The sequence below is a fragment of the Chiloscyllium plagiosum genome, chromosome 27 (assembly GCF_004010195.1).
Source record: "Chiloscyllium plagiosum isolate BGI_BamShark_2017 chromosome 27, ASM401019v2, whole genome shotgun sequence".
Classification (NCBI taxonomy): Eukaryota; Metazoa; Chordata; class Chondrichthyes; order Orectolobiformes; family Hemiscylliidae; genus Chiloscyllium; species Chiloscyllium plagiosum.
In genome coordinates, this window is record NC_057736.1 from 3,130,512 (window position 1) to 3,140,232 (window position 9,721).

A 9,721-nucleotide genomic window follows, 5' to 3' on the forward strand; every position below is an offset into this window, starting at 1 on the left:
GAAAAGCCAGAGACTTACACTTACTATACTCTGCACATATTCACATACAGTTCATGAAAAATGAACATTCCAAGCACTATACCTTTCTCTGAATTGAACAGCAGTGTGGAGGATGGTTCACTGGTACATTCTCCATTGCAATGTCTCAGCATTGCCAACAATGTTGCCAACCAATCTGTTTCTCATGCAGAATAAACAGCTGATTCTTTTGAAAATTAGTTTTCTTTCATCTATCCTGTTGCATACAAGAAAACAAATCTTTGACAGTTTGCCTCTTTTCTTCCGACAATATTCAAGTTCTGTATTATCTATTTTTCAAGACAATATAAAATTGAGCAATATTTTGAAATTCAATATTATTTTTTTATGAACTACAGTTCACGCATTAGAAATTCTAGCCTAATCATGTCTATTTTCACTGTTGACAGTAAATGACTGAAAGCCTTAACAAGTGCAACATTCACTTATCCTAACAATTGGACCCAGCTTCCATCTGTGTAGATAATAGTAATTTTGGAGTCAAATATCAGTTGGGGTCTAATGAAAAGTCTCTATTAAATTTGCTGCTTCTGCCTCACAAAAATAACCAATTGTTAGCTCACGCAAGTAACTCTCAATCAGCTGTCTTTTAAGTTGTTAAAATGTCAACACTCAATGAAATGTGAACTGCAGAGAGGTTTGTTGGTTTGAATAGTGATTCAGAGCAACCACAATAATGCTGAATTGAAAGATAAGAACAAAATATTGCTGGAAAAACCGAGCAAGTCAGGCAGCATCTGTGGAAAGAAACGGAGTTGATATTTCATGTTGATCGCTTTTCATTAGAAAGAGAGAAAGGTAAAAATCTAAGGCAGAGATTTTCAGATAGAAATTTATGTCGCATAAATGGTGGATGCACATCAAGATTATTAGATTGTCCTGATGAACTAACTATGTGGCAAAAGCCTCAAAAGTTTAAACTTCCAATGGACAATAATCTAGTACCTGAGTGAAAGACTGCAGAAAGTTCTAGCTCGCATCCATGAATAATTACCCAGGGAAGAATTGGAGAGATTAAAACCAGCTCAGGCTCCTGAGTAACAATACCACTGAGCCCCTGCTCCCTGACTCACCACCCCAGCACCCCAGGGCCAACTCTCCAACCTCCAAACGCCCTCCACCAACACTGACACATTCTGCCATGACCTAACCTAACCCCAACTCCCACCCGAACCCTCCAACAACCAACCCTGATCCTAAATATCCCAGCCTGATCTGAAATTCTAAAGCTCGTTCCCCTGATTCCAACCTGGCCTGACCTCATCATCTCACTCCCCAAAACCCAAACTTCCTTCAACCTTCCCTCTGACCCGACCTCAACTTAACCCACACTCGGTCATTTCTGCAATAATACAATTATTACATTTACAATTAGTTAGTGACAATAATATTAAATGCTTAAAATAAACAGAAGAAAAAGCAATGTAACAACTGAAAAATGTTATAGACCTCTTGTCAAAGATACCTACCTGGTTAAATCTCTCTGCTGTCTGCTCTCTGCCGATGGTCCCTGCTTCTCTAGCATCATGGGAAGGGTGACTTCACTTTCCCTGCGCCACATCAAGGCTTACCCACCTCTCAACAATGTGAGCTTCAGGGAACATTGGGGGCAAACGTAGAAATTGCTGGAGAAACTCAGCAGACCTGACAGCATCTGTGCAGAGAAAGCACAGTTAACGTTTCAGGTGGTTTTTAGAACTGCATTAGGAGACAAGCTGTCTAAAGCACAAGCAGCTATTTGGGTAATTTTTCTTATGATTGGCATTGGAAGGCTAATCAGAGATTTTGAGCTTCAATTTCTAAGAGAGTGGAAGGGACATATAGAGCAGAAGGAACATGGAAGAAGCCCTGTGATTGTGTAGAGGTTAGGAGAAATGGAGTGACAGAGGATTTCATGATGGAGCGAGCTAAGAGAGTGGAAATGGGTTAGTGACGAGCCAAAGGTTTATCCAAATGAAATGTGAACGTCAACAAAAAACACCTGAGTGAAACCTGAAGGGATAAAGAAACAAACAGAAAAAAAGACACACAATATGAAATGGAGACAAAGGTTATGATTTAAAATTGGTCAGCTCAGTGTTCCAGAAGATTGTCGATTACTGAGTCTGAAGTTTGACTGCAGGACTGTAGCAGGTCTTGGGCAGAAACTTCAGCGTGGGAGCAAGGCAGAGAATTAAAATGAATTAAGATTTTATTAAGTAACAGGAAGTTGAATCTTCCAGGGATGATAAATATAATGAAAAGCAGACAGGTCTGACCCTGGCATGTCCTCTCTGGGTAACCCAGATGATAGACCTAAAAATGTGCTCAATCTGCTTCGCAATCTGCCAATGTAATCTCGCCATCAATATTCTGCAACATTCAATCGAAAATTCCCATATTTGCCAAGAGAATAAGTCAGAGTGCCTCAAACAAAACTTCACTCATAACAAATTTCCTCAATCTTACAGCTTCAGCTTTTCATTTCTTTAACTATTATTTTCACATATCAGGTCTCTTGAGTTCAAGAACCTGCAATCATGGAAGCTTTTCAATTTTTGATGTGATTTACAGAAAAGCCATAAAAAAATGTATTAAAAGAAACCAAAATTAAAGAACAGTCTCAGTGAGGAAAACATTGCAATCAGTCAGGAAGAAATTGATTTTGTGCTTGAGAAACTGGTGATAATTTGGAGAGTCCATAAACAAGTCTAATTGTAGGAACTTCATACACTGAGCTCTGCGTTGTCATGGCAGGGACAGGTTTATGGAGAGAGTTGCTTTAGGTTAGCAGGACAAAAAGGTGGTTGGAAAGGTGTGAGGAGATTTGAGTGGACTGTACTAGAGTGTGTAACTCACAATCCCCCCCCCCCCCGCAGCAAAATCTCTGCAGTCTTTAGGCTACAGATCGTAGCCCTGGCAACACATATCTCTGGATGTGAATAACATGGAGCTTCAAGGGCCCTGGTGTGTTTTTTGTATTGAGTTAATCACAGCCTTCTTTGGATAGAGAAATGATTGTGAAATGTTTTTACCACATATCCTGCTGTCTATTCTTCATCACAGGTTCCTGTATTTTCACTGGAGCGTAGGAGGTTGGCGGGTGAATAGGAAAGGTTTTTTTTCTGGAGGTTGGTGGTTTCAAAATTAGGAGCATATTTTCAAGGTGAAGAGAGAAAGTTTTAAAAAGGACATGAGGGGTAACTATTCACAAAGGGAGTGGTTCATGTGTGGAATGAACTGCCAGAGGAAATGGTTGGTGCAGGTACAGTTACAACCTTTAAAAGACATACGGATAAGTGCATGAATAGAAAAGGTTTGGAGGGATATATGCCAAATGAAAGCAGGTGGGACTAGTTTAGTTTGAGAACATGGTCGACGTGGACTAGTTGGACCAAAGGGTCTGTTTCCATGCTATATGACTCTATCTCCAACATATGTAATATAGAAGGAAAACTGATTTCAGTCTACAACAAGGCTTTCATCTCAATCTCTGAGGTTTAGTCAGGGGCATGTATCAGATACCTCAATCTATGAAACAGTGATGCCAATGCTGGAAAGAAACTTGAAAAGTCAAGCTGAGTCATCACAATTTCTGTCAACTTCAACAGAGCAAAATTGGAGTTGCAGAAAAGGCCAGAATCGAAGGGTTGTAGCTTTCTGAAAGGGCCTGTCAAGCTGGAAGAGATTACAGAGGTAGGGAGGAGTGAAGCCATGGTGGAATTTGAAAACAACAATGAGCCTTTTAAAATCAAGGTGCTCCTGGACTGAGCACCAATTTGATTGGCGAGCAAGAACTAGTGCAAGTTTGGATGTGGTCAACATAATTTTAGATGGATTGGATGTCTTGGTGAGAGATGGATCAGAAGCTAGTAGGTGAACTTTGAAAAAGTTAAGGGTAACAGAGATCTATCCAATTAGCCCGACTGCCCTGTTCTTGATCCAAAGACCTGCTATTCTGTTTCCTTCAGGTATTACTGTGATTCTCTTTTTTGCATTTTAGCTGTATATCTTTAAACACTGACTAATCATTTCATTTTAAAAGTCACAGGATTACATTAAGAAAATGATTTCCCCAGACTTAGTGTGCCAATGTGAATCATTCCAAAATTGATAAGTCCTTTGGCAATAATTCACGAATGACAAAAAGCACTGTTGGTGTATTTGGGATCAAAGCTTCAAGTGAGTAAAGGATACTACAGAGTGAATGGTTGCCACGAAGTAAGATCAAAGAAGGACAACAATACAATACTTTGTAAGTAGAAGCAGTCGGCCAAGAGGAATAAGAGTTAGGTAGAAAGCTCTTTCCCTCTGTAAGAGGGTATTTGAAAGTAAACAGTGAATGATCTCAGACATTTCGAGCAATACTCACATGGCCACTTTTGCCCAAATGGAGACCTTGCCTGGTGTATGTTCTATTACAAAGATAACAATTTTCTGACAAAACCAATGTATACTGACTGAGTCAAGTTGCTTTAAACAAAACAAAAATAGATTCCCCATGACTCATCAGGCAATTTTATGACCTGGCTTAGTAATGAGTGCAGAGGTCCCAGAATCTATTGATTGCTTAACTCATCACAGCAATGGCAGCAAAGGAAACTCAAGTCAGCCCCCTCCTGTAGATGGAACAGATTGTACTCTATGTTTGAAGAAGAACAGGCAAGTTATACATAATCCAGAATATCCAGCTCTTTCAGTTTTTTTTTTAAATTTAGTATTTAACGCTCTGCCACGTCCCTTTTGGGCACTCTCACCTTGAAGACGTTCTGCTCCTCTCTCCAGTAGGACTTCCATTCCAATCTTTTTTATCTTGCCCACTGTCGTTAGTTTCTCTGTTGCTCCTAATGTTTGACCAGGTATTTGCTAAAACTCGTTTCCACAGCCACGTCCTGTTCCTTAGTGACTGCCTCTGACCCAGACTCACCCCACATGGATTCCAACTCAAGATCCATCCCTCGTGTTTTGAATCCACCCAGGATTCCAGGGATCTCACGATGTTCAGTGTCGCTCAGACAGCTGCTCTCACCACATGCTGAGAGCCACACTCAGTGCCATGCATCATCATGTACACACTCTCACCCTCTCTCTCCAACAACATCGCCTCACACTGGTTCAGAGCTGCACTACTCCCCAGTTCCACTTCATCCTCCAGTTAATTCGTCATGCTAACAAGATACTTTCAGGCATCAAGGCGTACAAGTGCAACAACTCAAGGATACCCACGGCCTTCCAGAACCTTATTTACCTCCCTTTTCCTCTGTCTCCATCCCCATCTCCCAACCCCACCTCCTGCCATGTATTTACTATCCTCCCCGACTTTCTGCTCTTTGATGCCGAATGTTCTGTACTCAGCAAAGGGCTCAGCTTTATCCCTCTGCATCCCCATTGTAATGAATTTCGGGCACAACATGACATTGAACTCTTCTGCCGTCACCTTCCCCTCCACGCCTATTTCTTTGGACAAGAGTCCTGTCCCTGTCCCACAGCCCCCTTCACCCAGCTCCAACACTCTTCCTCCTCCCAGACCCCTCCCTCTAACTTTTTACCTGCACTTGACCTGTTCGTCGAGAACTGTCAGCATGACATTGGTCGCCTTAATTTCTCTGACTCCCCTTCCCCCAAGCCCACCCATTTCAACCTATCTCCTCATGAACTGACTACAGTCGGTGCACTCAGATCCCAGCCTGACTTTGTTATTAAGCCTGTGCTGATAGGGATGTCCCAGCATGGTGGTCTCCTGGCCCAGTGTGGTGGTCTCCTGGCCCAGTGTGGTGGTCTCCTGGCCCAGTGTGGTGGTCTCCCAGCCCGGTGTGGCCTCAGAATAGACTGGAGGTGATCCCAGAGTGGTTTCCTGGCTTTGAGAGCCTGGAGGTGAAGCCCAGTGCAGACTGAAGGCTGGGTATCAGTGTGGACAGAGTGGGAAGGACTGTTATTCTGACCTTTTTATGTCTCTGTTTTTCTAATTTATTCCTATGATTCACAGTGCTGGACAATTTATTCCCTTACTTCCTAATTTTTTCTCCTAAGATCTTCAATAATCTGTACCCTAGGTCGCTCTCTGCCTAAGATGGAGCTGTAAGTAGAGACTGTAAGCTTTCCACTATACTCATCTGAGTACATGTGACAATAAAATTCTTCCAGTTCAGTTCAATTCTCCCAGCCCCGTTCAGCTCACTTTGACCTCCTTCCAAAAACCCACAAACAGCACTGCCCGGGCAGACCCATTGTTTCTGCCTGCTCCTGTCCCACAGGAATCCATGAGGATTCCTGTGGGACAGAATTCCTGAAGAAGGGCCTGTGCCCGAAACGTCGAATCTCCTGTTCCCTGGATGCTGCCTGACCTGCTGTGCTGTTCCAGCAATAAAGTTTCAACCACAGGAATCCATCTCCTCCTATCTCAACTCAACTCTCCTTGTCCAGTCCCTGCCCACATACATCCACAATTCCTCTGAAGATTTACATCAGTTTCAGAATTTCCAGTTCACAAGCTCCAGCTGCATCCCTGTTCCCGATTGGAAGTACAATCCCGTCACATGTTCATCCCGCAACCCCCGAGGATGGTCTCAGGCCTCTCCGCGTCTCCCTGGAACAAAGGCCTAAACTGTCCCCATTCACCACCTCCCACCCCCTCCTCCGTCTGGCTGAGGTCATCCTCACCCTCAACAACTTCACTTTTAACTCCTCTCATTTTCTCCAGATTAGAGGAGAGGCCATGGGTTCCCACATGGGCCCCAGCTATACCTGGCTCTTTGTGAGGTACTTGGAGCATTCTTGTTCCCGTCCTATTCAAGACGCCACCCACAACTCTTTCTCTGATACATTGATACCATCGTCAGTGTAGCTTCCCTCTCTCATCCAAAATTGGAAAAGTTTATCTATTTCACCTCCAGTTTCCAACCCATTTTCGCCTTCACCCGGTCCATCTTTGATTCCTCCCTTGGGTGAACTCTGGATGCCCTTGCTCGTGAATCACTGAAAGTCGGTCTGCAGGTACAACAGGTAATTAGGAAAGCAAACGGAATTTTGTCCTTCATTCCTTAAAGTGATTGAGTTTAAAAGGCAGCGAGGTTATGTCTCAGCTGTACAGGGCACTGGTGAGGCCAGACCTGGAGTACTGTGCACCCTTTTGGTCTCCTTACTTGAGAAAGGATGTACTGGCGCTGGAGGGGGTGCAGAGGAGGTTCACTCGGTTGTTTCCGGAGTTGAGGGGGCTGGCTTGAGTGGAGAGACCAAGTAGACTGGGATTATAGTCATTGGAATTTAGAAGAATGAGGGGGTATCCTATAGAAACATATAAAATTATGAAGGGAATGGATAAGATAGAAGTAGAGAAGGTGTTTCCATTGGCAGGTGAAACTAGGACAAGAGGGCATAGCCTCAAAATTAGAGGAAGCAGATTTACAACTTCTCTTTTAACTCCTCTCATTTTCTCCAGATTAGAGGAGAGGCCATGGGTTCCCACATGGGCCCCAGCTATACCTGGCTCTTTGTGAGGTACTTGGAGCATTCTTGTTCCCGTCCTATTCAAGACGCCACCCACAACTCTTTCTCTGATACATTGATACCATCGTCAGTGTTGCTTCCCTCTCTCATCCAAAATTGGAAAAGTTTATCTATTTCACCTCCAATTTCCAACCCATTTTCGCCTTCACCCAGTCCATCTCTGATTCCTCCCTTGGGTGAACTCTGGATGCCCTTGCTCGTGAATCACTGAAAGTTGGTCTGCAGGTACTACAGGTAATTAGGAAAGCAAACGGAATTTTGTCCTTCATTCCTTAAAGTGATTCAGTTTAAAAGGCAGCGAGGTTATGTCTCAGCTGTACAGGGCACTGGTGAGGCCAGACCTGGAGTACTGTGCACCCTTTTGGTCTCCTTACTTGAGAAAGGATGTACTGGCTCTGGATGGGGTGCAGAGGAGGTTCACTCGGTTGTTTCCGGAGTTGAGGGGGCTGACTTGAGCGGAGAGACCAAGTAGACGGTACGGCACGGTAGCACAGTGGTTAGCACTGCTGCCTCACAGCGCCAGAGACCCGGGTTCAATTCCCGCCTCAGGTGATTGACTGTGTGGAGTTTGCACGTTCTCCCCGTGTCTGCGTGGGTTTCCTCTGGGTGCTCTGGTTTCCTCCCACAGTCCAAAGATGTGCAGGTCAGGTAAATTGGCCACAATAAATTGCCATAGTGTTAGGTAAGGGGTAAATGTAGGGGTATGGGTGGGTTGTGCTTCGGCGGGTCGGTGTGGACTTGTTGGGCCGAAGGGCCTGTTTCCACACTGTAATGTAATCTAATCTAATCTAATCTAATCTAATCTAGACTGGGATTATAGTCATTGGAATTTAGAAGAATGAGGGGGTATCCTATAGAAACATATAAAATTATGAAGGGAATGGATAAGATAGAAGTAGAGAAGGTGTTTCCACTGGCAGGTGAAACTAGGACAAGAGGGCGTAGCCTCAAAATTAGAGGAAGCAGATTTAGGACTGAATTGAGAAGGAACTTCCTCGACATCTCTGTTTCCATTTCTGGGGATAGGCTAGCCATCAATGTCCACTATAAACCCACCCAATCCCACAGTTACCTTGACGGTACATCCTCACACCCAGCTTCATGTAAAGACTCTATTCCATTCTCCCAGTTCCTCCATCCCTTGGCATCCATTCCGATGAAGCTACCTTCGACCACAGAGGCTCCAAAAGGTCCACCTTTTTCCTCACCCAAGGATTCCCCAGCGCTATTGTTGACAGGGCCCTCAGCCGGGTCTGACCCATCTCCTGCACTTCCGCCTTCACCTCCTCTCTCCCCTCCCACAACAACGATAGTGCTCCCCTTGTCCTTACCTACCATCCCACCAACATCCACATCCAGAGGATCATCAGCCACCATTTCCGCCACCTCTAGTGAGATGCCACCACCAGACACACATTTCCCTCTCTTCCCTTGTCAATATTCTGCAAAGACCATTCCCTCAGGACAACCTGGTCCACTCCTCCTTCACTCCCAACACTTCCCCCCATGGCACCTTCCCCTGCAATCACAGAAGGTGTAACACCTGCCCATTTACTCCCCTCCCTTCAGAATCCAAGGGTCCAAACACACCTTCCAGGTGAAGCTTTTCCTGCATAACACTCAGTCTAGTCTACTGTATTCACTGCTCACAATGTGGTCTCTTCCACATTGGGGAAATGAAGCATAGACTGGGTGACTGCTTCGCAAAACACCTATGTTCTGTCCACAAAACAAAAGACCCTGAGCTTCCAGATGTCTGCCACTTTAACATGCTAGGGCATCAATGTGGACTTCAACAGTTTCCTCATTTCCCCTTCCCCCACCTCACCCTAGTTCCAAACTTCCAGCTCAGCACTGTCCTCATGACTTGTCCTACCTGCCTATCTTCTTTTCCACCTATCCACTCCACCCTCCTCCCTGACCTATCACCTTCATCCCCTCCCCCACTCACCTATCTCTCCAACGTTCAGGCTCTCTGCCTGTATTCCTGATGAAGAGCTTTTGCCTGAAACATCAATTTTACTGCTCCTCGGATGATGCCTGAACTGCTGTGCTCTTCCAGCACCACTAATCCAGAATGTTTACCTTAAAAGACCCAGTACAACCCATGGTCAAAACCAATGTCATCTACAAAATTCCATGCAAGTACTGCCACAAACACTACGTAGGACAAACAGGAAGAAGGTTAGCCACCAGG